Below are 27727 nucleotides of genomic sequence, written 5' to 3'. Positions count from 1 at the left end.
AGTATAATATTAATTTTTGACATTTAATAAATGAAATTCCAATCATGTAGTAGCAGTGGTATTAGGCTTTTATCCAAAATGGGAATTTTTTAGTCTTGTATTTTTTTTTCTTTTTATTACTGCCATGTTTGTCCAACTCTACAGTTTTGAGTATATAAAAAAAATCGGGTGAGAAAAATACTCTACAGGGGTCAGAGCAATAGAACAACAGGTAGGATGTTTGCTTTGCATGCAGCCAACCCAGGTTTGAGTTCCAGTATTCCATATGATCTCCCATAGTGATTTCTGAGTGCAGAGTCTGGAGTAATCCCTAAGGGCCACTAGGTGTGGCCTCAAAACAAACAAACAAAAAAAGAAAAATAACTCAATAGACTCAGCACATCAAATTCCAAATGCCCAGATTCCATCCCCACAGTAGAGTATATTGAACACTCCCTTGATACAAGACCTGAGCACTGCCAAGTATGGCTGAATATCACCCATCCCCCCCAAAAAAGTAACCATTCTAGATCTAATAATGAGTACTTTGTCAATGAATGTTAGAAAAAGAATAAGCTGTGTTTAAAATTACTTTTTAAATAAATGGTTCCAGTAGGGGCTATCAAGAAAAAAAGGAAATTCAGAGGATGGATAACAATTTGGACAAAGGAATATTCAGTGAAGTTTTGATACTTAGGGAAAGAGCATTCTCCCAATTTAAATGCTACTTAAAAACAATAGACATCAATCAATCATAGGATAATAATTTCAAAATGCTCACACATAAGTGATCAGGATTAGACACCTCAAAATTTAGACTTTCCAAATTTTTTTTTCCCTAGTAGTACCAGACAAGACCTGGCACTATTAGTGATATTTTCTGACAGCTTTTCACATAGGACAAGTGTATAATGGTTCTACAGAAAGAGATCCTGAAGTACCCACTTAGTCAGAGATGACTGAGATGACTTACATTACAGAGTTTCAAAGTGTCTCCAGAATTTAGGGATTTAAAGTGCAAGAAATTCATAAACACCATAATGCTCTATCCACACTAACTCAGAAGACTCCTGATCAGAAACTACTCCAAAGAGTCAAAGTGGATGTGGGGATAAAAAACTCTCATTCACTGCTGGAGAAAATACCATCTAGTCCAGCCTTTCTGAAATAAAATAATATGGATATTCTTTAAAAAACTGGACATTGTGTTCCCAAATGATCTAGCAATACTATTCCTAGAGATACCCTAGGAACACAAAAACACAATACAATAATGCCCTCTGCACTCCTATGTTGATAGCAGTGCTACTTACAATAACCAGAATATAGAAATAACCTGGATATATCTATACAATGGAATACTGTGCAGCTGTTAGAAAAAAGTTAAGTCACAACATTTGCCTATACATGGATGGATATGGAGACCATTATGTTGAGTGAAATAAGTCAAAGAGAGAGAGATAAACACAAAATCGTCTTACTCATATGTGGGATTTAGGAAAAATAGAAGCATATTCATAATACCCAGAGACAATAGATATGAGGGCCAGAAAGACCAGCCCATGATATGAAGTTTATCACAAAGAGTGGTAAGTGCAGTTAGAGAATTAACTACACTAATAACTACCATGACAATGATCAAGAAATATACAAGAAGGTAATGGGGAGGAGGGAAATGGGGGACAATGGTGGTAGGAAATTTGTACTGGTAAAGGATGTGTGTGCATTTTATGGCTGAAAGCCAATTAGGAACATGTTTATAATCATGATGCTTGAATAAAGAAATTATTTTTTAAAAAGTGCCAAATTCCAGATGGAAAGTGGGAGTAGCTATCCAGATAACAAGTGTTATTGTTATGTTAATGTTAAGGTTAATGTGGGGCCAGAGAGATAGCATGGAGATAAAACATTTACCTTGCATGCAGAAGGACAGTGGTTCGAATGCCAGCATCCCATATGGTCCCCTGAGCCTGCCAGGAGCGATTTCTGAGCATAGATTCAGGAGTAACCCCTGAGCGTGGCCGGGTGTTACCCAAAAACCAAAAAAAAATTTTTTTTTTAAGTTTAATGTTAATGTTAAGGCTCATTTTACTTTCAGGAATCATTTAAAAGGTTCAGCTTCCCAACCAATGAGCAAGATTTCTTAACCCCAATTTGGGCAATAAATCCCTTTCAACTCCAACTTTTCCAAACTTCATTGCTTACCATCTTGAATAATTTGCTTAACTGTATTGAAGTTATTTGTAGAAATTATTATATATTATTATTATAGTTTATTTTTTGTAAAGTTTTTATAAAATCAAATGAAGACCAGAAAGATAGTATTAAGCAAGATTAAGATTAAGTATTAAGCAAGAATTAAGCAAGATGCTTACCTTGCTTGTACTGATTGTATCCCTAACACAACTAAATACAACTAAGCACAAAGTGATTACTGAGCACAGGGTCAAAAGTAAGCTCCAGATGACACTGAGCATGGTCAAAAGAAAACAAAAACAAAATAATGTAGATGAATGCTTAACACAATACTTGGTGCATAGGTCTTCCAAAAATTTATTGTTTTATCTTATTTTAATGACATAATTAAATAAAATCTATTGTTTTCTCTTATTTTGATGCCATAAACAAATACCTTGATGAAAATAGTATCACATTGTTAATTGTCTTCATTTATTTTTTATTAATATATTGAAGACCATGGTTACAAAATTGTTCAGTATTGTCAGCCATACAATGTTTCCAACCCTTCACCAGTGTACATTTCTCACCACTAATATCCCAGTTTCCCTCCCATCCCCTTCTTCCATGCTTTGGGTTTACTTCTCTCTCTTTCCTTTTTAACACAGTGATTTTTGCACTATTGTTAATGCATGCCACTTTATCCCCATTAAGTACCCTGTAGTTGTCCAGAGTGATGCTTCAACTGCAATTCTCATAGTGGTTCATTCTCTGCCCCAATTTTTCTCTCTTCTCATTGTGCTTGATACCATAGATTTGTCCTCCTGGTCCTCATTTATATTATCTTTGATATTATTATCAGTGCTATCTTTTATTTTTGTTTATTAGCCTATCCCTCTCCCTTTGACTCATTTCATTTAGCATAATATTCTCCATAATCTACCGGATGTATAAACAAATTTTATGACTTTTTTTCCCCTGACAGCTGCATAGTATTTTATTGTGTAGTTTAGCCACAGTTTCTTTAGCCAATCATCTGTTCTTGGGCACTTGGGGTTGTTTCCCAGATCTATTGTAAATAATGCAATGAACAGGGTTTAGAGATCTTTTGTTTATGGTGCTTTTAGGGTTCCTAGGATATATATAGTATATATGTCTATTATCTATATCCCTAGGTAGTGATATTGCTAGATCATAAGGAAGCTCAATTTCTAGTTATTTGAGAAATATCCATATTGTTTTTCAAAAAGGGATGAACTTAGTCTACATCTCACCCAGCAATGAATGAGTGTCCCTTTTTTCCCACATCCACACCAGCACTGGTTGTCCTTTGTGATGTGTGCCAGTGAGATGACCTATTTTTCATGTGCCTTTTGTGCCATCTTTATTTCTTTTCTTCTCTCTCTCTCTCTCTCTCCCCCTCTCTCTCGCACGCACTGCCGCTCTCCTCTCCTCTTCTCTCTCTCTCTCTCTCTCTCTCTCTCTCTTTTGTTGTGTGTGTGTGACACTCAGGAGTTACTCCTGGCTATGTGCTCAGAAATTACTACTGGCTTGGTGGATCATATGGGGACAGAACCCAAGTCCATCCTGGATCAGCCTTGTGCAAGGCAAATGCCCTATCGCTCTGCTATCGCTCCACCCCCTGGCCATCTCTATTTCTATTAAGAAAATGTTTATTTCTTCTTCCCAATTTTGGATGGGGTTAGATGCTATTTTCTTGTTAAGTTTTATCAGTGCCTTACATATATATCTTTATCTGATAGGTACTGGGAGAATAATTTTCTCCCATTCTGTGAGAAGTCTAACTATCCATGTACTGTGTCCCTTAAAGGGCAAGGGATATTTTCTCAGTTTAATGTAGTCACCTTTGTTAATATTTGCTTCCACTTGCTTGGACACTGGTGATTTGTCCTTTTATGTCTTTAGATTCAGTGTTATAGAGTGTTTTCCTATATGTACCTTATGGTTTCAGGTCTGATATCTAGGTTTTTATCCATTTTTATTTGATTTCATGCAGGTGTTAAAGAGAGGTCTGAGTTCATTTTTCTAATAAATTTATTCAACTGACCTAAGGGTATGTTTTTATTCCAGTGTGATGCTGTCTGAATGCCTAACTGCTTATCTCGTAGAGTTTGAAGTGAGAAATGGTGATGTTTCCCATCTTCTTTTTCTCAAGGGATTTCTTTAGTGATGCTTGGACATTTATTGTTCCAAATGTATTTCAAGAATGTTTGATCTACTTTCAATCAACAGAAATGTTTGAAAAAAATGTCATGGGTATTCTTATAAGTATTACATTAAATGCCATTAAATGCTTTAGAGAGTAATCTACCATATTAATGTTAATCCTCCTAATCCATGAGCAGTGTATATGTCTTTATTTTCTTGCAAACCTATTTTAATTCTTGAAGCAGTGTTTGTAGTTTTCTTTGTATAGGTCTTTCATCACTTCAGTTAAGTTGGTTTGAGGTATTTGATTTAATGAGGCACAATTGTGAATAGGATTTTTTAAAATCACTTCTTTTATCTTTCATTATTTTTATAGTAGAAAAGCCATAAATATTGAATATTAGGTTTTTGTATCCTTCCATTTTACAAATCTATTTGTTTCTATAAGCTTTTTAATAGGTTCTTTAGAATTTCTAAATATATATTGTAAATATGCATAAATAAATATGTAATATATATTAAATAAACATATTGGTTATATATGTAGGCCTTTCTTCCTTCCTGATGAATTTTTTGCAAAACTATACATTTTCCTTTTATTCCCACTTTTGCTGTGTTATTCAAATTTTGATAATTCTTGTCTTCATCCTTATTTGTTTCAGGAATCTTTTGATATCTCCTTGATTTCATCACTGACCTACTGGGTTGCTCAATATTATTGTATTATATTAAATATTAATTATTATATTGAACAAGTTTCAAAGTTATTTCTGCTTTTATGTTTGTAATTCCTTTCCATTTTAAATGCATCATGGTTACAGAAGATACTTGATAAAATGTCTACCCTCTTTATTTTATATAACTAATGTTTAATGACCCAGCATGTCGTCTATTATGGAGAATATCCCATGTGATTTAGAAAAGAATGTGTATTCAGCTTTTTGAGGATGCAAATACCTATAGATGCCTATTATGTCACTCTGTTCCATTTTGTCCTTTAAAGCAATATATCCTTGTTAAGTTTTAGCCTGGTTGATCGATATAGGTGATAAAGCAGTATTAACTCTGCAACAGTTTTGTGTTGCTTTTGATGCCTTTCTTCAGGCCATTGGCAGTTAGTTGTCTTAAGTGTTTTTTTTATTGACCCAATTGGGCTTATATATTTTTAGAAATGTGATTTCTTCCTTATGTACATATACCATAATTATTAAGAAATGATTCTCTGTCTCATAACATTTTAAGCCTAAAATCTATGTCTTCTGATGGTAATATGGCCACCCTTGCCTTTTTATGGGAGTTATTTACATGATTGATAGTCTTTCAACCTTAGATTGTTAGCCTGTGTTTGTTCACATGTGTTTCTTGTGGGCAACAAAATTTTGGGTTCAATTTTCTGATCCATTTTGCTACTCTGTCTATTAACTGGTACATTTAGCCCATTGACATTGAGAAAGATGATTGTCATGGGATTTTTTATGATGTTTTTGTAGAAGTTCGATGTTTTTGTGGTGTCTTGCCTTAAAGTAGACCCTACACTTTTTTTTTATAATATTGACTTTGAGCACATATAGTTCCTGAGTTGATATTTTTCTATGATACAGTGTATTTTGTATTTTTTTTAAAAGAATTTAAAAAAAATGGGTGTATTTTTGGCTAGGATTCATTTCATTCAGGGTTTTTTTTTTTTTTTTACTATATCTCATTACTGCCTTCTTTCTGGAATCATGTTTGTGATAAATATATCTTAAATCTTAAGAATAATTCTTTGATATAAATTTCTCTTTTTGATCTTATCTGCTATCTGTATTCTATCTCTATATCTGTATTCTTCTCTCTGGAATCATGTTTGTGATAAATATACCTTAAATCTTAAGAATAATTATTTGATTATTATTTCTCTTTTTGATCTTACTGCTATCTATATTCTATCTCTATGTGTGGTTTTCATCATTATGACTAGACTGTGCCTTGGGCTGCCTTTATTTGAGTCTCTTTTAGTTGGTATTGTTCAGTCATCCAAGTTGTGGAAACATGCACTTTTCAATTCTATGTACTTCTCAGCAATGATGTCTTTGACTGTTGACTTTTCACAGGTTGTTTTTTTTTTCCCCACCTCTCTGGGAACCCAATGATTCTTTTATGTTTCTGTTAAATTTATCTCAGCTTTCAATTGTTCTTCGTTTGTTTATTTTGAGGATTTTTTCTCAACTTCTGTTCATTGCTTTTAAAGCTCTTTTATAGATTTTTTCTGTTTTATAAAGGTATAATACAGTTCATCTTCCAGCTCACTGAATCTGTCCTTAGCCTCTTTACCCTGCTGGTGAGACCTTCCACTGAGTGCATCATTTCATCTACCAAATTTTTGAGACTTGTTATTTCTGACTGAAGTTTTCTCATATCTATATTTATATCCTCTTGTCTTATTGTCTGTTTTTTTTTCTGTTCATTTCATGGTTGTTGAGTATTTGGACATCCTCCACATTTCCTCTCTAAAGTCCTCATCAGACAGGTTATGTAGGTAGGTGGCTGATATAAGTTGAGTCTTTAGAACTTATTCTATCAGGGGCCGGGCGGTGGCGCTGGAGGTAAGGTGCCTGCCTTACCTGCGCTAGCCTAGGAGACAGCCTAGGAGACGGACCGCGGTTCGATCCCCCGGCATCCCATATGGTCCCCCAAGCCAGGAGCGACTTCTGAGCGCATAGCCAGGAGTAACCCCTGAGCGTTACCAGGGTGTGGCCCAAAAACCAAAAAAAAAAAAAAAAAAAAAAAAAAAAAAAAAAAAAAACTATCTATCAATTCATTCACTATGTGTGGTGGCATTCTGCATTATCTTCCTATTGTGAATTTTGCATTGTGTGTGTGTGTGTTTAATGTATTGTTGTGAGGCTTTTTGACTAGAAGAAATGTGTGGCCAAAGAGCAAATCAGAGTGGCCATGCTCTTCTCTCTACCCACTAGTCTTAGTTCACAATTGCACTATTGATTCTGAAAACTACCTACTATCACTTTTTTTGCTGATGATAAGCCAGTCTTGCCATTCTTGAGGTCACACTTTCTATGGGTGTAGCAAATTTAAGAGGCAGGTTAAGCCCAAAGCTCTAATTTAATTGCCTAGGAGGTGTGACTGATCTAGGTAATAGGATATTGGCAAGCTCAGCACTCCCCTGCCTCACTATCATTATTGGCCTATCTCTTGTTGGTTTTCTCTCATAGCTGGAATCTCATAGCCATGCTGCCTATACACATATAACCAAATGATGGGGATCTCTTACTGCACTTAGCCCCTGTTTATGTCCTTGGTGCTAATGTCTGCTCCCCAGGAGCTGGACACGCTGAGGGGTTTCAGCCATGCCTACGGCCCACTACTGCAGGACTAAGTCAGTTTGTCACTTCTTGACAGTTTCCTCACTACACAGCTCTCAGGCTGTTAGATTATACTGTGTTTTACCCAAAATAAAGATCATCCTTGTTTCTTTGTATCTGTCAATTTACAACTTTGTTTTACCTAAAACAAAGATTGTCTTATATGTAAACTTCGGACAGGCTCAGGATAACCTGAACTATCTGCCCTTTCTCTGTTCTTACTCTTCCACCTGGGGGTGGTCTCTGTACTCAACAAAAATGGTTCTGCAGGCAGCTGGCTCAATATGAAATAGAAGAATGCCAGACTACACATGTTTCATCCTCAACCTGGTCTGGATTATTTCATATGTGACCCTACTTTAGACTTGTTTACCTGGTGTTGGAGATAAGGCATATGGGGTAATTTTACAACAAGATCTCACTGTCACTGTTAGGTGTGACATACCTGGCATCTTACAGCCTGCTGCTGCCAGTGCCATTACAGCCAAATTGTGGGGCCCTTCTGCCGCTCATAAACCTTAACTCTACTCACTCGCAAAGAGCTAAAGTTTGTCTCCTGTGAGCTCTCGCCACATAAATTGTCCTGTGTCATATTCCATAATTCTCCATCCAGTTGTAGTACTAAGTCAGGTTGCCACTTACTTGCAGACTTCTGTCTGTAGTAACACTGCCCTGTAGTTGCTTCTACAACCTCTACTGCCTATGGCAGTCCCATTGCCATGTTATTTGTTGTCGTTGTTTTTTTTCTTCTAGCTATCTACTTAGGAACTTGATTTTTGTTCTGTTGATTGGCTTTTGCCTCTTCTTCAGGAGTCTCATTGTAGCTTGTTCCCAGGCTTGGAAGGTTCTGGAATTTCACTCTTAAGGGTGGCACAGGATGAATTGCTATATTATCTCCAGGCTACTCTGCACGCTACTACTGCTGCTACTAATGCCATCGTTTTCTCCACAATTTTTGGCTCAAGCCTGATATGTCTTGCCTTATTTATTAATAGTCTACACATAAATATGCTTATTTAATGCGATTCTTCTTCTTTAGTATACTCTGGGCTTGACTCTTGTTTTCAGTCACTAAAATAAACTATTCTGGAGCCATACAGTAGTAGTCTTTATGTACTTTCCTATGACCAATATGTTGAGATTCCAAAAGAAAAAAAAATTAAGTTTTGGGTGCAATACACTGACAAAAATCCTTCCATAGCTTTGAACACAGACCATATATGCAACACTATGCTACATTTTACTCATGATAAAACAGACTGCTCAAATTAAATACTATTTGAAGTTTGTTTTTTCCTTCTACAAAACTACAATTTTTGTCAGTCGATGGTTCCACAACAAAAACAAATTGACATTGTCAAGCAGTTGATTAATTGGATTCTTGTTTCCATATCTACAAAGTTATTTTTACTTTAATTTTCCAAATGATTTTCTAAAAAACAAGACTACATCAGTTATAAACCTTTGATTGCAGGTGTACAGATTGAACAGAGTGCTTATTTCTATGTATAAAAAAGAAATGATTCCTCGTGAGATTTAAAGTATAAATAAGCAAGGTGAAATTGTAATAAAAATCATAGCAGATAATTAAATTCACAAATGTATTCTAACTTTAGTTTATACTTGCAGATTAAATATTACTGTTTACACACAGCTGAATATTTTCAGTTGGTAGAAAAATAGTTCAAATGATAATAGAATTGTTTTTAATAAATGTTATTAAATATTAAGTTTAGTCTCCCTTGCCTGAAGATAATAAATAATGTCAATATACAAATATATCATTCACCCACATATACATATATAATTCTCTTATCAAATAACGCTTTGCATGACTACCTATAGACTTGTATGCATTTAGATAAGTGTGTTTGTATATGTATTATTTGTATTTTGTTTATTGAGGTGACAGAGCCTGACTCTGCTGCAGATGGGTTTGGTTCTAAAATGTTCTGGTTATATGATGTTATACATTTTTATTGTGCTTAATTCCTTTCAAATCTTAGTATCTGTGATAGAATACTCTACAGGAGGAAGCTCAGGAGAATGCTGCAGATAAATCCTGAGCAATAGGGTGTTTGCCTTACACAAGGCCAATTTAAGATTAATCCTTGGCATCCCATTTGGTCTCCTGAGAACTGGGGTGATTCCTGAGTACAAAGATAGAAGTAAACCCTGAATAAACTGCCAGTGTGGCCAAATAAAAAATTGATAGAAATATATTACAAAGCAGTGCTTCTTTTAAACTTCAAAGGAGAATTAGATTTCAAAATTGATTCATTAGTTGATTAATAGTTACTTAATATGTACCAGATAGATTAATTCAATGTAATTTTCTAGATATAATTACTTGGAAAATATTATGCAAATATAGTTTTAATCCTGTAGGGTTATCAGGGAAAAGCTTCACAGGGTCACAGCTTTAGTTTGAAATTTTAGTTTGGAAATTTAGTTTGGAAACATTAAATTGATCATTCTTGGCTCTATATTATATCATATCTTTAGTCAAATACTAAACAGGATACTGAGACTTTCTTTGTGGAGGGTTCAGGAGTTAATGGCCCTGTCCAGTCAACCCTACCTCTACATTTTCTTTTATTACATACGTTGAGTATTGGGTGTTTTCTCTTTCTACAGTTTCCTAGAACAATGTGCTCCTCATAACTCTAAAGAAATTTGAACATTTTCTATTAATATGCCTAGGTCAGAGGTTAATCACAGACAGTTTTTAAAAGAGCTTTGCCATTTCCCATGTCCTATTTATGACACAGAACTGACAACAAGGAGGTGACACATGCTAGGACAGTGGAACATATTAGAATAACTGGTAATTGGTAGTGTAACTTAGTTCTGGAAAATAATCTTGGTCCTATACAAGTTTAAAATTAAAGTTATATATCAAGGTATATATTAAATATTAAAGATGTATATGAGTTTTATATATGTATATGTTGATTTAATATAAGTTATTTATGAACAAAGTTTTTGTTTGATTTGTGTGCTCATATTTTCTTCATTTGAGGTCTAAAACCTCTTCTGTTGGTGGTGGAAATATAGTACAGTAGGTAGTGGTGCTTTTTTTATAAGTGAGTGGCCTGGGTTAAATTGCTAGCACCCCATTTAATTTCCCAAGCACATCTAGGAGTTATCCCTGAGCACAGTGTCAATAAGTTCAGGGATGTGGTTGAAAATCTAAATTATAATAATAGTGGTGAAATATTCTATCTCTTGAAAGCACTTTCATTTCTTGTTTTATCAGAATCTTCAGATTACACAACATGAAACATATTTGAATTCCCTTTCCAATCTCAGATACCACACTTACATCTTTTTTCACTTACTAGCTTCATCTTTTAGGGTCCTTAACTTGATTCCATTTACATATCCTATCCCAAGAAGTGAGGTATTCCATTTAGCTATTTCCCAAGTATATATTTTCTCCCTCGGTGCTCTTTCTAACCGCATGCATTCAAGTGTTTTCAGCACTTGACTGACAGGTTTATTTATCTAAATCTAAGCTCTTCCCTAAATTATAGACTGGTATATACAGCTTTTTGTTTACTAGCTGCATTTAGTGCCTAATTTCAGTTTTACCATGTCTCATATTTAACAGAATTATTCATCTTAAATGAACCAAATAAAGTCCCCAAACACTACCAGGAGATAACTCTAAGGTGTGGCTCTCAAAACTAAAAGCAAAAGGAAATAAATTAGTCTATGTTTGTCCACACCATACACCACTGCAATGCCATTTATGAATCCAACTTTGTCAGTAAAGGTACCATATCATGAGGTTACTGATTGAGAAAACCTTATAAAATATCAAGAAACTGAGAGAGACAGATGGGCAATGAATTCCTCTTTGTAACTTAGAAGAACAATTTTACTCCAGGCCCGTACACCCCAAGGAAAAGAGAAGCACCACAACAAGGGAAGGGGTCTTTAAGTCATCTAAGTAGGGCTCTGCCAGCCACGTAGTACCAAATTATGAAGACAGTTCAACAGCATGGTCCTCTTAGTGACTTAGAAGAATAGAAAAACCCTTTTCACCACAGGGCACTATACCCTGAGAAGAACATTCTTAATCAGCTTTATCCTGTGGCTGCATGTTTCTTCTGTCAGTTAGCCACACTGAAACACACACACACACACACACACACACACACACACACAGAAAACAACCACCACACCGTACAGATTATATAATAAGAAAGCAACAAAGGCTTAGTGAATGAAGATGGTAGTTCTGAAGACCCTACTAGTATCAGATACACACACATATGTACATGTATCACCACTCACAAGGAATTTATAACCCCTGAGTACTGCCAGGTGTGGGGGAAAAAAGGCAATCCAAAACATCAATGAAATCAAGGGTTGTTGGTTCTTTCAAAAAATAAATAATATTGATAAACATTAGCAAGACTCATAAAGAGAAACTTAATAAAGCGAATCAGAAGTGAAAGGGGTTATCACAAGATACTATAGAATTTAAAAAGATATTGAGAAATTCCATTGAGAAACTTTATGCCACAAAACGCATGAGGACCTGAGAAATATGGATATATTCTTGGACTCTTGTAAACTCCAAAAATTGAAAAAATATGATCTGTAATACCTGAATAGACATCTTGATTGAGGAAATTGAAATGGTAAGCAAAAGGCTTTCCCAAGCCCAAGCCCAGAGGTTTATCTAGTGAACGCTTTTAAAACTTTGCAAATCCCTACTGCAAATCCCTTTTGCTTTCCCAGGAAATTAAAGAAACAGGAACAATATCATATCTGTTTATATAAAGTTAACATAACTTTTAGACCAAAAGCAGACAGACATCACCAGCAAAGAGAATTACAAGCCAATAACTTTTATGAATACAGACCCTCAACAAAATACTCACAAATAGAATCCAAGAATTTTTCAAGAAGGTCATACACATCAAGATTGTGTGTGTGTTTGTGTGAGATTTGGGGGCTACACGTGGCTGCCTTCAAGGCTCTGCATTCAGGGATTAATTTTGGTTGTCTTGACCTTCTATATGGTGTTCTGGAGGTTTAATATGGGTCTAGCACATGCAAAGAAATCACCCCCCCCCAATTATGATATCTCTCCAATTCAACGATGTTTTCTTGACTTATTTCTTCTATAGAATAACTTGCATATTGTTTAAAAAATAAATTTTATTATGTTGTATATTGTTAGGCAAAATTACTGTGGTGTATATAAAATTATTATGGTATATTTTGGTATTGTTTTATTTTAATCCTCACACTATCCTTGCAAATGAAGTAATATTAGTTAAGGTTTTCACATTAACAGATGAATTATTAGAGAAATTTAGAGCAGTCACAAACTGTATTTTTTTTCCACTATATCATAATATCTAGTGCCTATTTCACTTGACATGATGTCAAATACTAAATGACCAACTGCTGTTCTACTGTGTTAGGTAATCCTCCCTTCTGACTTTGTAGCACTATGTGCTTTCTTCTGCAGTCTTGTTTCAAATCAGGAGTTAGAGTGCCCATATCACTGAGGCTCAGTGGTAGCTCCCAGCCCAATGAGGCTTCAGATAATATCTTGGTGTCCTGATATTTAATATGGATCCTGACACATACAACATATATAATAACTATTGGTCAAATTAAGTGCTTATATACCTCAGGATCAAAAGAGTGGACTTTGTCTAAAATATTCTTTGTAGCAAATACGGCACAAAAGACAAAGACGTCTAGAGATTGTGCCCCAAGTTGGTCACATAATTTAGAGTACAACTTGGCTCATTGTCTCACTCCTTAACCCTATATCAGCCTGGACAGATTCTGAAAAAATCTTGGCCTCAGGAAGATGTTCATGTAAGTGTTTGAAAGCCTTTTGGCACAGGGTTCTTTTCAATGACTTTAATAGTGTATCACACATATCTTCAGCCCCTTCTATTTTAAGGAAACTTGTTTTGTAAAGAGAAATAGAATTTTAGTGTTTCTAAAATTGAAGAAAATACTCAATATTTTCAATACCTTTTTAATAAGTGCCCTGACCCCATAACGAATACTCAATTACTAAAACAACTTAAGTAGGAAATTCATAGGTAAGCTCTTTCAAAATATAATTTGACCTGTGTTAATAATTTGACCTAAGAAATTCATTGATGACAGTAAAGTGGCATGAAAATAACTACCTCTTGCCCTCAAGTGACTCATAAAGGTGTGATCAAAATACTTAATGATGCAGAAGAGAAAATGTACTAAGAGACACTTCTTTTTCTTGATCCTTGACCCCATTTCTCAGTGACTAAAATTGAGGCTTTGAACATCTATATTTCAGAGAATAGGTCCCAATTAGTTCATACTATTACCTCATTGTGTTGTCAGTTATTCCTCTAATTCTAACCCTTGTATTTTAAATTCTCAGGTGAGGTGTCACAGTGTGAATCTATTTCCTCTGCCCTTATTATCTAGTCTAACACCTGAATTCTGAATATTTGCAAATATCTTAAATTGCAGATATCTGTTTATACCTTCTAAATATTAAGGTTTTGATTGAGTGGTATCAATTATAGAAACTATTGTTTTCAGCTGGGGCACTAGCACAATAGTAGGGTGTTTATTTTGTATTCGGCCAACCTGGAACCAACATGGGACAACTTGGGTTTAATCCCCAGCACCCCATATGGTCCTCTGTGCCTGCTGGAGAGATTTCTGAGCTCAGAGCCAGGAGTAACTCCTGAATGCCACTGGGTATTGCCCAAAACAAAAAAGAAAAAAATAGAAACTACTGTTTCTACTTCCTTTATCTATTTTAGCGAATGTCTCAAAGATATTAGATTGAAGTATTTTGGGTCACACTTTCTTGAGCCATAGACAGTTGCTTCAAGTCTGAAGAGATATAAGTAACTCTAAGTAACTAAAGATCTTCACTTGGACTGTCTTAAGTGCACATGATCTATGTATTGATTTTTCTGTGTTCTTCCATAGTATGCTTCATCACTCAAGGAAGTTAAAGGGATCAGTTTAACCATCTATCTATCCATCTGATTCAAAGATCTTAGCTGATGCCACAAAAAGAGTGAGGAAATCCTCTCACCTAGCTCATGATGATCTGTTTTTCTTTCCATTTACTTACTTGAACTTATCCCTACCTGCTCATAGTCTCCTATGTTTAAACCTACTACTGAGAATAAAGTCTATAGTTGCTTTACACTCTACTTGACCTACTTTCACTCTATTTGAACTTGGATTTCTCACCAGTGTCTACTTATAGGCAGGCTCTCCATAAACTCTTTCTCAAAACAACTTGAATTCTACTAAAATTATAATGTGCTCTAAAAGAATGGGAATTGTTGTGATTTTTAGTTTTAGTTTGTGTTTTAGTTTCGATTTTCTAGTGCCCTGAACTTGGAAGTGTTCCTGAACTTGGAAGACTCAGAGAGTTTGGATAGCCCTACAAGACCAAATACACACTGGATTACATCTTGAATGCTCAATACATGTTAATACCTACCCCACGATTCCAATTGTGCCTCAAGTTTTACTCAATCATCAACTTATTTACTGAAGGCTTTCCACTTACTTGAGCTAATTTTGTTTTCTTGTGACAGGATAAAAGCATTAGAAAAGTAGTAGCTCTGTCCTTGCCCCCAGAACATAAGGTAAATCGTAAGGAGTGATATAAGATCTGTAATCCCAAATGGGATTGCTCTGCTCTGCAACTACTAAGCATTTTCTATGGTGACTTGTTCTTTTTTTTTTATATAGAGATTTTTTATTTTAATGAAAAATAAACTTTTGTTACCTTTTCTCCTACTTACTTAATTACCTTATGACCTCATCAGTATTCTCTGGACCTGCTTGAGGTTGCTCAAAAACCAATTAGGAACATGACATAAGATGCTGGCTGACCTGGGTTTAATACCTTACACCTCATTGGTCTCCTAAACCTTGTCAGAAGTGATTCCTGCAAGTGGAGATGGGAGTAAACCCTTAATATTGCCTGCTGTGGCTCTCAATCCTCTAAAAGTCATTGTCTTTTAGGCTAAAATATGCTTGATTGGCTGAACGAGATTCTTGTTTCTCTTCTCCTTTCCATCTTTAGATCCTCTCTGAATGAGAATCTGGTTTCTGAAACCCCTGCACTATCATTTTACTTTTTTTTTATAGTTGCAACTAAATTATATTATATTTACTAAAAAATAAAGTAATCTTGCAACTTCAGTATTTACATTCAAATGAGTTAGCTTTAATTTGAAAATATTCAAAGAATTTGGTAACAGTGGTGGAGGGGAGTTGACATTGGTAGTGGGAATGATTTGAAACACAATGTGTCTAAAATTAACTATGAATGATTTTGTACATTATTGAGTTTAATAAAAATAAAAACTAAAGAGGTCATTAGATTCTTATATTTATTTGGTTTTCTGTTTTACAAACTATAACCTCCTAAAAGAAATTTAAACATTGGTTCCTTTCTTATAAAAAATTTGGACCATTAGTTAGAGACTATGAAATATATCTGGTGTCAGGAAGCATTATTTATACTTGCTTTTTTCTCCAGGCCCACTCCCGCTGACAGCATTGTTTGTAAGCCTTTATAGCCTCTTAGAAGTGTGATGCAGAAGATAAATGCCAAGGAATCCTCTGGGACTTTCAATTACAAATAGACTCTGTTTCATATTGCCTTTATCCTAGACATTACCAGGGCAAAGTTTGCAGTTTTTTTTTCCATATAATTGGATTTTTAAAGATATATTTAATTAATAAATTTTAAGTCTTATTAGTATGGTGCTTTTCCTTTTTCTGCTTGTTAAATTTTAATTTATTAATAAAGTTTAAATTAACAGTAATACATGAGTACATTTTTTTCCTAAAATTTAGAGCATATTAAAAACACTAAAGTTCTTTTTACCAGCACCTTCTCAGCACCTTTTCTCTTCCTAAAATTAATTTTTCCCAGATTTTTAGAAATATGTTCGCCTCCATGTGAAAGAAATTGTAATAGTTTGGTTTTTATTTCTTTTTTCTTTTTTGAAAATGTGGTGTTAGAATATTGTATGATTGAAACTCAACCAAGAACAACTTTCTAACTATGTATCTTATGGAGTATTCTTAATGCTTATTAAGTTTATTAAAATGTGTATAACTGATGGAACTCTAGTATATATTAGTTAATATATAAAAGTTAATTGGGATTTAACTCCAAATAACTAGCCATCCTAATGCTTTGTTTATATCACTTTTCTAAAAGAGAATTATCTATGGGAAGAATATGTTCTTTTAAAAAATAAATACATTTTTCTTAGAATTTCTTAGTGAATTGCATATTTAGTAAATAGTCTGCACCTGTGGGAATAGTTTTTGGTATATCATCTTGCTTTTGGTGATACAATCTTTTGTTTTGTGGTTTTCTTCTGAATTTTAATGATGGCCTGATTATAAGATGAACTCTTTCCACTTTTAAGTATTTCACATTCCATATCCTATTATTTTTACTTAATCATAAATAACAGATGTAATTTAACAGACTCCTGTTCAAAGACTCTGAATTATTGACTTATATTTTTATTTATATATACTGCAATTCTCTAATACAAATTAAAATTTCTATTTGTTTGTGATTCAGTATTCTATGAATACATTTTGGATATATTATTAGATACTGACTCTGCTACAAAAATTGAAAGATTTACTAGGATTCATTTAGGGTAAACTGTTGGAAATTATTAATATTAAACATCTGATGTGCATTAGTGTTATCATGTCAAATACATTATAGAACAGTTCTGACACAAAGTCTGGCTTATCTGACCTGACATTTTATTTATGTGGTTTTAATTTTTAGTCTTTTGTCTTTCATTCTATTCCGTTTTCAGGTCACACTTGGAAATGCTCAGGATTTACTCCTGTCTCTATTTTCATAGAATTCGAGTTTGGGGTACCACATGGGGTGTCAGCAATCAAACTCCAGTTGGCCACATGCAAGGCAAGCATGCCACCTGCTGTACTATCTTTTCAGCCCCATTTCTTAGATGAAATAAGTTATTAAAGAAACTTCTTGTGTGCATCAAGTTTTCATAGCTGTGCTTTCAAATTATTTCTTACATTTATATACATCTTTACATTTCTATACATTTTTAAATTGTTATATAAAGTGTGCAATATAAACTACATACATCATTATATCACTTTCTGACCCTAAATAGATCATCAAAGATCATGAGAAATTCTCCCCAAAACTCAGTGTAGTAGTAGCCAAAATGTTTTCCCTTGACAAATTTAGGTTAAATTATTATTCACTTGTGATATTTACTGTTGTTTTCTTCTTCACTTTATTTTATTTAAAACTTAAATAAAATACTGTAAAATTACCTTTTCATTAACAGGCTTTTAAACCTCAAATTTTTATTCTTAGTTACCTTTAATATTTAGTTCAGCAAATAAAATATCAGTCAAGTATTTTTGGTTTCTGTGCTTGTTTTAATATTTTAACAGGAGCCCTTAAAAGCAAATCATCACAGCATGACTTGTTTTTATTTTATGGAGGCTTCAGGTAACGGTGCATAGAATAATTTACAAAGAAGTTTTGGATACATTTGAAAACAGAAATTGGAACAGTAATTTAATTCCAGTGTTTTGTCACTATGTATAAAAAGGATGGAAAGTAAAAAAGCTAGAAAAAAGAAGAAATTCAAAACAGAGCATGAAGCAATCAGTTATATGTTGCTATGTGTAGAGATCCCTAACAGAACTTAGTCTCAGTATGTGTAATGCCTCTGGACTCTTGGTATTGAGAATAATTACCTTAAAAGAGAAAATTTATGTGGAAACAAGTGTGGATTTTTTTTTGTTTTTTTTTTTTTTTTTTTGCTTAGCTCCACTCAGTTTTGGTTTCTCTTTGATGCAAAGTTCTTACCAAAATTGCCATCATCCAACCCAGACTCTGAAGTGCACTCTTTCATTCAAAAATGAAAGAGATTGAAGGACAGGCTATGTGTGAAGCATAGCAGCACTGTTACACATCTGTTTATCCGTTCCAAGTCCAGGATATTGGCTAAATTAGAAAATCTAAAATATGTATTAAGATTTGCTTAAGGGGGCCAGAGTGGTAGCACAGTATTAGGGCATTTGCCTCGAATGTGCTGACCCAGAATGGATGTGGGTTCGATCCCTGGCATCCCATATGGTCTCCCTAGCCAGGGGCGATTTTTGAGTTCAGAGCCTTGAATAACCCCTGAGCACCATAAGTATGGCCCAAAACAAACAAACAAACAAACAAAAGATTTGCTTTAGATACCCAAAGATTTATCCTTAGATAAAGAACTATGGAATAGGTTAAAAGCTGGTCAACAAAATTAAGTTTTCCATGGCAAACTGAGGAGTCAATGTGAACTTGAGAGGTCACTCTGGTGAATGGTGTGGTATTGAAACTCTTATATTGAATCTTACTATATAGTATTGTACACCTTGGTGTCAAAACTTTTAAAAATTAGATTAAAATTTATTTTTTAAGGTATGAGAGTGAGCAAAGAAGAAGGTAACTAAAATTCAGAAAACAATAGAGTAAAGAATGTTAAGAGATCAAAGTGGTGCCAGAGTAATGTCATTAGGCATAAGGCATCTGCCTTGCACCTGCTAGCCTAGGATGGACCACAGTTCAATCCCCCACCGTCCCATATGGTCCTCCAAGCTAGGAGAAATTTCTGAGCACATAGCCAGGAGAGTCACTGGGTGTGCCCCCACCAAAAAAAGAAAAATAAAAGAGAGAGATCAAAGTGATCTAACTAATATAAATAGTTAGATAAAACATTTCTGGCTTAGGAGCTAGAGAAACATATAATACAGGGGTTAAGGCAACTGATCTGCCTGTAACACTAATTACTGGCACAACATAGTCCCCTGAAAATCACCAGGTAGGTTTCTGGAGGCGCCAAAACACTGATTATTGTGACTCTATAGACTCCAAGACTTCCAGGATATCTTGGTAATATCCACCCTAACAAAGTCAGTTTAGCAAAAGTTGCATAACAATGCAGACTTCAACATTGAACTGATGGACCAGTTGGCTAATACTTAGTAGAAGTGGCTTCAGGGTTTCCTGAATACTGTTTATGATGACCTCTATCCCCTCTGTCCCCTTCTGCTAGAAAGAATATAGAATTTATGAGGCTGGAGTGTTAGTATAGTGAGGAGGGCATTTGCCTTACACACAGCCCACTCATCAAGAAGGAACCCTGAGGGCAAAGCCAGGAGTAAGTCCCGAGACCCCAAAACAAGCAAACACACAAACAAATCTTGGAGTATGTTTGGTAGAAGCATAAGTATTGGAAATACGGAAAATAAAAGAAATACATTAATGAAGTAGTAAGATGATTGTATGAGTTTAAGTAGTAAAGACATATGGCAACTTGTTGAGTTTACTTCAAGTCATTTTGATGAGGATGCAGTTCACCACTGGATAAATTAAGTCTGTACTTTAGAGTAACCAGGACTTGTCATGGGAACTTTAATTCATAGATAATAACTGAAGACTTTGCATGCATTAGATTAGTCAAAAGATAAGATCAAGAAGAAAAGTAAAACAATCACAGAAACTTGAGGAATATCAATTTATATGTAATAGATTCTGTATGTCAGAGAAAGTAATGGCAATAGTGGAAATTCAAAGTTGCCACCGATGTGTAATTAACAATTTTTTATAGTTTCACTAGTGGTTAAATATTACCTAAAATCTGCAATGCTTGGCTACTGTTTGTGTTGGCACACAATAGTCTTTGATCTGTAGCAGTGCCCTGAAGCAGTGGCAGTTGTCTTTTAGCATGTATACACTCCTGAAAGAAAGAAAAGAGGTATACTTAAAAACTATTTCTAGAATTTCCAGATTATCATTACTCTGCTGGGTTTTCTATGTTTTGCCATTTTTTTTTTTTTTTTGCTTTCATGCGATCCTATAAAGTGAGAAGTATTTTCTTTTACGATCTTGGAAATAGGCCTCAAAGTCTTTCTCCTATAGTAGTTAATAATACTAAGAATGGTAACTCAGAGAAGCTGGGTAGTACAATGGTATAGCACCTGTTTTGCAGGCAATGAGACCAATACTTCAATATTCCCCCACATTCCAAGTGTGATCCTAGAAGCACAGCTACTGTAGGTTCCTGGTGGTTCAACAACCAAGTTTGTGGCCTCCCATCATTACAACAAAAGCCATGTAAAGGCTAGATTAAAAAAAATAAAGTGAAAATAAAATAAAATAGAAAATAAAATGAAAAATAGAGTGAAAATAAAATAAAGTAGAAAGCCTTCTAGAGTACAGGCCGGTGTGAGGTGGGGAAGAAGGACACTTGGGATATTGGTCATGGGAATGTTGCACTGGTGAAGGATATATATATATATATATATATATATATATATATATATATATATATATATATATTTCTTATATATATTTAAAAAATCAAAATAAAGAAAAGAAAAGACCTCCCAATTCTTTTTTTTTTTTTTTTTTTTTTTTTTGGTTTTTGGGTCACACCCAGCAGTGCTCAGGGGTTACTTCTGGCTCTCTGCTCAGAAATAGCTCCTGGCAGGCACGGGGGACCATATGGGACATCGGGATTCGAACCAACCACCTTTGGTCCTGAATCGGCTGCTTGCAAGGCAAGCGCCGCTGTGCTATCTCTCCGGGCCCAGACCTCCCAATTCTTACCACAGGCTGTGTTCTTTACACTGACTGTATAGAAAGAGGAGGTACAGTAAATGCACCCCATGTACACCTCAACACAGGCCCTTTGCCTGGTCTGTATTGTGAATTGGGGAACAAAAAATAAAGTGAAAAATAAAGGTTAGATCTCCAGGTTTGTTTGTTTGGGAGGGGGCTATCCTGGTAGAACTCAGGAATTAATTACTTCTAGTGAATTCAGGAGACCATATAAGGTTCCAAGAATAAATTCGTGGTTTGTTACATACAAAACAAACATTCAACCTGCTGAATTATTTCTTTGGCCCAGAACTTTAGTTTTGTATGAAACCATATACTTCAGCTGTCCTTCATGTATTTTTCAACTTAGTGAATCTTAACCATAAAAATTCTTGTCCATAAAAATAATCTCTCTAGATTGCATGGAGAGTTCAAGAACCTACTACTTCAATTTTATTGCAGCAGCTAAGCAATTTGTCTGTAAAATTAATTGATAATGGTAAAATTTTTTTTAACTTCTCTGGAGAAGGCATTTGAACAAATGAAAGATTGACTTAGTCTAACTGAACTTCTTTCCTTGTGCTTAGAATAAAAAATATCATACTAACATTTTTTTTTCTGGAAAGAAATTCTACATTGATAGGAATTAGGACAAAGTAATATTTTTAAAAGTGTGATAGCATCAGACCATAATTTGAAGAATGGCTTTCAGAGATCAGATATTTCCACAGATGATTTAAAAGTTCTAGGCATAATAAATGGTGGCATATCAGTGTTGTTTAATTGGATAGGAGCCCAAATCATACAATATAAATATAAGAACAATATATAAATATATGTCATCTGACATATATTTATATATATATAAAACCATTGATATATAGAGTATAGATTTTTTTCCTTGAATAGAATTTCAGCATTTATATGTTATATCCATGATTTTATGCTAATATAAAAGAATGTGTCATATAACCTTTATTAAATCTTTGGTTTTAGGATTTTTTTTTGTTTGTTTTTTGTTGTTGTTTTTGGGCCACACCCGGCGGTGCTCAGGGGTTACTCCTGGCTGTCTGCTCAGAAATAGCTCCTGGCAGGCACGGGGGACCATATGAGACACCGGGATTCGAACCAACCACTTTTGGTCCTGAATCGGCTGCTTGCAAGGCAAACACCGCTGTGCTATCTCTCCGGGCCCGGTTTTAGGATTTTTTTAAAAGCACTTTTTATTTTAATAATTTTGTTAGTTTGTTTTTCGGGCAACACCCAGTGATGCTTAGGGAATACTCGTGGCTATGTGCTCAGAAATTGCCCCAGGTTTGGGGGGAGCATATGGGATGCTGGGGATCGAACCGAGGTCCATCCTAGGTCAGCCGCATACAAGGCAAACATCCTACCTCTGTTCTATCTCTATAGCCCCTTAAAACCACTTTTAAGTTATTCTTGACAAAAAAGAATACTGTGAGCTTTGTATTGTCAGAAACTCCTATACTATAAGGCAGAACAGAGCACTGCTATCAAAAGATAACATAGATGTCATCCTGAAGACTTAAAAAAAATGTGAATCTAAAAAAAATGTGAATCTATATATCTTATTTGGTGGAAAAAGAAGCCTATGTAAGAATCATAATTCATATGTGCTGAGACCAAATGGCAAAGACCAAGGGGCTAATTTAATTCTTTAATCTGAGAATAGGAAGTAGTTTTTAGTCTAGGAAAATATCAAATTTTTATACTGCCTGTTTTTGCTGTTACTCAACTCTTTTGGTTGAGGGAAGGGAAAGAAGTTGCTGATTTGTTTATTTCTTCAAAGTCAAAGGTCACGTCACACATTCCCATCATGGAGGAGAGGCCAAGGACCTGGATGTGTGTTAGGAAGAGGTGGGCTCCCAATGAGGATGCACACACCCTTATTCTATCTATGGAGCTCACTGGAGCTTCTGACCTGCCTGGACTCTGAAAGGGGTTGGAACCAGCTAAGTTTCCAGTCTTATCATTCTCCCCTGCTCTTAAAACTTGAGTCAACTCTGACGAGCTTGGTCAGGAAGGGAAAGGTGGGTGGGCTGCACCCTTGGGGTTTCAGTTTCATTCCCTGAGATTGTAATGTTACGACCTCTGAAAATCTCCATCTACTATTTATTGAGTCTGCAAATTTGACTTTTTAAAAAGATCCTGAAGCGGTGAAACAATATCTCTCTTATTAACAGTATTGAGGAAAATATGGTACAAATAACAAGTTGTTACTTTCATTTAATCTGGGATCTTTTCACAAAGAGAAAGATAATAGAAATAAATCATATTCATGGCATTTTCTAAAGAAATTGTTCTTGCTTTTATTAACAGACAACTCATTTTATTTTATGTGGTTCAATTGGCAATCAACGTTTCCAGACAAATGTAATGGAAAAGAAATATTTGAGAGCTCATCCATTTGATTAGGATATTTTTACACCCCGGGTATAAATTGCTAACCCTGAACTGCTGTCTCAACAAAAACTTTATCTTGGATTAAAAAAAAAAGAAACAAAACAAAACTTATCTTTGCTTTGTAGTATTTTGTCTACCCAATGCTTAATATCCTTGCAAGGGATTATTTGTTTGATCTAAATTAAAAAATAATATATCATTGAAGTGTCCTCCGTGCAAATGAGAAATATTTCTAGTCTTCTTAAAAATTATACTTTCGAGTCACCATGTTTGAACTGTGCCAACTTCATAGACACACTCACTCTTCTCAGATGAAATGTAACCAAGTTAATGAAAAATTATGGATACTTTGGCCACACAGCACAAAGCTGACCTAACTCAGGAGGAGAGGGTGGGCCAAGTTTTCACCCTATTAAGTCATGCTTGCTGCTTCCATCCCACTCAATTATCATCTCCCCAATGGCTTGCCTCATCATTGACTCTCTACTACTTCCTGTGGGGATGCTGATCTTTCCACGTTCCACATGTTGCGCTGATATCTCTAGGACTTTGGAGCAAGTGCGGGCAACCTTCCCCACCCCAATACCCTTGATAACTTCCTTCTTCCAGGAAAACCTGGCAGCTGTAACTATGCCCACAAATGCAGTAATCATGTTCTAATGAGATCTTCTTCCAGGAGGCCCTGCAGCTGAGTATATGCCCCGAAAAATGTAGTGTTGTATCTTTGAATTTCTGGACAATGTCATTTGTTTGATGTATCAACCCTAAAGGAACATCCAATTTAATAAACTGAACATATAAAAACAAGAGCTTACTAAATATTTTGCCAATGACTTGATTGGTGGTGCAATAATTTTCACAAATGAGCATGTTACTATCTTTTATTTCCTTTTTCTAATTTTATTTTTCTTATATTTTATTTTTTCTTTCCTTTTTACAATAACTTTGCTTTCACTTATCTAAAAACAAATGTATTATGATTAACTAGGTGGTGCATTTTCTTTAAATAAAAAATATTCTTGCTACTTCTATGAATATTTTATTTTGCCTAGTCTTAACTGTATATGGTAGGAACTTTCTAAGTTCTGAATTCTATAAGCAGTGGATATTTATTGATGTATTCTTTGTACTTTTGTCTACTTTCAATCACTGATGTTATTCAAAGATACTTTTGTTTTTAGTATATACATTTTTGTTTTAGTATTTTACTTTTAGTCGAACTATGTACTTTGCCAATTGTAATATGTTAAAATTGTAGTGAATTTCTTAATCTTTTAGAAAGTACAAAATGTAGAAACATGCTTTACTTTGTACCAATTTAGCTATGTTAGTATAAACTGTTTTGTAATTCACAGTTTCTAAGCAAAATATAAAACAACAAAAAAGAAAATACTCTAATTCAATTAGTTAATTTATATATTTTGGTGCTATTATGACACTAAAACTTGTTCCAGCTGGTGGGAGCAGTGACAATTACTAAAAGTATCAAGCTAAGTTCTTGAAATATTGTCATGTAGTAAATGGATGATAAATAAACAAAAATAAATTTTTTCACTGATGGGTAATCTGACATCTGACTTTATTTTAGTCTGCAGTATGACAGATATAAAACTTGAGAGTAAGCCTTTAGAAAAATTTTGTTAGCATATAATTTTAAGTGTGTTAAACTCAAAATAAAATGATGGGTTTATGTTTTATATGTCTTTCATTTTTTATTCTCCTACCTAATTTAATTTTTATTGGATTTTACACAGCCCGATTGGCAGCATATTGAAAATAAGAGTCAATAAAAATGAAAGAATTTGGTATTTTTTATGATCGATATTTTGAGAGCACATAAAACTAATAAAACAATCTAGAGGCTCTCAATTTCTTCCTTTTCTTATAAATTCCAATCTAAATCATATTGAAAATTGAGCCGATTAAAATAAAATAATTTAGCCTTTTAACATAGATATTTTGAGAAGCATAAAAAAAGAATAAAATAAAACTTCAAAGCCCTCCATTTTATTCTTATGCTTTCACTCCCTCACCTTTATTTCGTTTTTTTTTTTTTTTCTATGAGCTAACTTACCCTTCCCAGCCTGAACTTTTGAGATCTGATAAATTGAAAGTTTACTAAAATTTTGCTTAGAAAAACTATGCTGATGAGTGTGGACCAGAGTGACTGATAAAACCTGGAGGGCACAAATTCAATTTTCCTTTATTCTATAACTCTTTTTTTTTGTGTGTGTGTGTGTGGTTTTTGGGTCATACCCGGCAGTGCTCAGGGGTTATTCCTGGCTCCAGGCTTAGAAATTGTTCCTGGCAGGCACGGGGGACCATATGGGGTGCCGGGATTCAAACCGATGACCTCCTGCATGAAAGGCAAACGCCTTACCTCCATGCTATCTCTCCGGCCCCCTATTCTATAACTCTTGACCCCCTTAGAATCAGGACTTTAGTGCAAATTTTGGCATATCTACCAAACAAATCCTTGTACTTATGGGTTCTTTTTGTTGTTGTTGTTGTTGTTGTTGTTGTTGGGGGTTTTGCTGTTTTGTTTTTGGTTTTAAAGCCATACTCACTGATGATGCTCAAAGCTTACTCCTGACTTTAGAGTCAATTCTGTCAAGGTCTGTGGAACCATTAATTAGGGTGGCAGGGATTGGGCTTAGGTCACCCAATTGGATGGCAAATTCTTTACTATCTCTTCTTCTCTGTCTTTGAGGTTTAAGTGTTAAATCCTGTCCTTTGATAACTGAAAATGTTCAAGATTGAGGTAACTCAAATTGAGATTAATTTTTGAGTTGAGAGACTAGAGATAGTTTTTATACTATTTACATTTATTACTATGTTGGGTAATAGATGTTTTAATATATTTCTGTGTGAAACCATTTTCCCTGAGTCACCAAATTACTAATAGAAAAGCAGTTTGCTAGTCTTCTTTTTGTGAATTGTTTGAATAAGACTAGGATAACACAAAGACAGACTTGAGGAAAAGGTTTTTCTTTTTTTAATTTGGTATTATCTTTATTTAAGCACTATGATTACAAACATGTTTGTAGTTGGGTTTCAGTCATAAAGAGAACAACCCCCTTCACCAATGCAACATTCCCACCACCAAAAAGTACTTTTATTGTATAATAACTTGGGTTTCAAGACCAAGTCAAGAATATTGACTCTAGACTTGGGACAAGGGGAAAGGTAGGTCATCTAGGTGTTGTAGTGGTACAAGATGCCTTTGCTTTGATTAGAGATCATTTTGATTATTCCCTGCTCTTCTGTACAGATTAACTTTCAGAAACATAAAATATATGTTTCAATTTATAGAAAATAAACTTAATGCATGTGTTTTCAACAATATATTTATATTTTTAAAATATTTTATTTTTTCATGCTTGTTCAAGAATAGATTTATAATCAGTTTTTATTTTTTTGTTGTTAAACTTGAGGGACAGTATAAGGAACGAACTTGTCTTGCATGTCTTTGTCACATATTCCATTCCTGGCACTGCACATGGTACCTAAGCCGCACACAAAATGATTCTTGAATACAAGCCCTAAACACTTCTAAGTATAGCCTCAAAACAGCTTAAAAATAATAATGCAATCTTTATTTTAAGGATACATTTGTCTATTGGTAGTTAATTAATAATAACTAAATATCCATACTTTCTACTATTTGGAATTGGAAGGGATCACAGGATTGTCCTAAGCCAAAATATACCCTAATTATTTGGTACTTTTTGTGTATTTTTCTACTGCTAAGGACTTGTGATAACTATGACAGAGTAACAATATGTAGATTATAACCTAGACTAGACATTATTGAATTCTTCTTGTTTTAGTCCATCCCTTCATATTTTAGTAGAATTTAGAGATAGAAATTAGTATAGAAGATTTCATAAAAGACTATCTCAATAGATAATTTAATAAAAAGACTACTCCTTTTACT

At 34.4% G+C, this 27727-nt stretch overlaps 1 protein-coding gene and 1 non-coding gene across 2 annotated transcripts in view; both read left to right on the top strand.

Annotated features, from left to right (window-relative positions):
• Nucleotides 1-27727, top strand: part of ZMAT4 (zinc finger matrin-type 4) — a 467773-nt gene that overhangs the window by 353293 nt on the left and 86753 nt on the right.
• LOC126007781 (small nucleolar RNA SNORA51) lies at nucleotides 21359-21491 on the top strand. The gene has a single exon (XR_007495265.1). It is a non-coding gene; the product is annotated as a small nucleolar RNA SNORA51 (small nucleolar RNA).

The sequence above is a fragment of the Suncus etruscus genome, chromosome 4 (genome assembly GCF_024139225.1).
Source record: "Suncus etruscus isolate mSunEtr1 chromosome 4, mSunEtr1.pri.cur, whole genome shotgun sequence".
Taxonomy (NCBI): Eukaryota; Metazoa; Chordata; class Mammalia; order Eulipotyphla; family Soricidae; genus Suncus; species Suncus etruscus.
The sequence above is the reverse complement of the archived record's forward strand: the minus strand, read 5'-3'. Positions and strand labels throughout refer to the sequence as shown.